Here is a 983-nt window from a genome sequence, read left to right as displayed (position 1 = left end):
CCTAGGTAACTCTGTCAAAGAGGGATGGTTTCCGGAATGGCCAAAGGAATTAGACTTTAAACTGGGAGTTTGAAGCTGGATATCTTGCTCACCAGTTAGCAGTTGGGGTCCTTATTGGTAAGTGTAAGTGAAGCACTCATAACTCCTAGCATGGGTATAATTACTGAAACTTTAAAAGGTAGTGGGGCGCCTGGGTGGCTCAGTTGGTTAAGCGTCCGACTTCGGCTCAGGTCATGATCTCATGATTCGTGGGTCCGAGCCCCGCGTCAGGCTCTGTGCTGACAGCCAGCTCGGAGCTTGGAGCCTACTTCAGATTCTGTGTCTCCCTCTCTCTCTGACCCTCCCCTGCTCACACTGTCTCCCTCTCTCTCTCTCAGAAATAAATAAAAAATTAAAAAAATAATAAAAGGTAGTAAAGTCAGATGGGATACTGATAGAATGGAATAAGAAGATACAACATTTCAGGTTTTTGAAGGGTTTGGGTAGAGTACCAGTGATAAGGACAATCTAATCAAATGGTTTTTTCCAAGTGCCACTGATTCACTGTAGAAAAACAAGAAAAATCTAAGGTTAATTCATCACTAATACAAGGTGAAGTGTGAAAGTTATAGGAAGTCTTGGGGAGCATGTAAACAGAATGTTATCTCCTGAGTTTAAGGCCCAGGAAAAGCTTTGGATTACATCAAGGACTTAATTACAAGAGTAACAGAGGTCTTGAGAAAATGGAAAGCACATCCCTGGAATGCCTGCTTGCCAAGATCAGAGCCTTGGTTACGTAGGATGGGACCCTGATATTGAGGAATGGGAACAATGTACTGATCCTTCAGAAATCTTGAAAAACCCCTAAAGTGGCCCATTCCTACCTGTTAGACGCAATCACTCTCCTTTATCTAAAGACTATGCACAAACCTCTGCATTGCAAGGCAACCTGCATCTGCATCTAGGATATATTCCCACCTCTCCTTCTTGTCCCACTAGGCCAA

This window comes from Crocuta crocuta, unplaced genomic scaffold (genome assembly GCF_008692635.1).
Source record: "Crocuta crocuta isolate KB4526 unplaced genomic scaffold, BGI_CrCroc_1.0 scaffold1310, whole genome shotgun sequence".
Classification (NCBI taxonomy): domain Eukaryota; kingdom Metazoa; phylum Chordata; class Mammalia; order Carnivora; family Hyaenidae; genus Crocuta; species Crocuta crocuta.
This window is presented reverse-complemented; position numbering follows the sequence as displayed.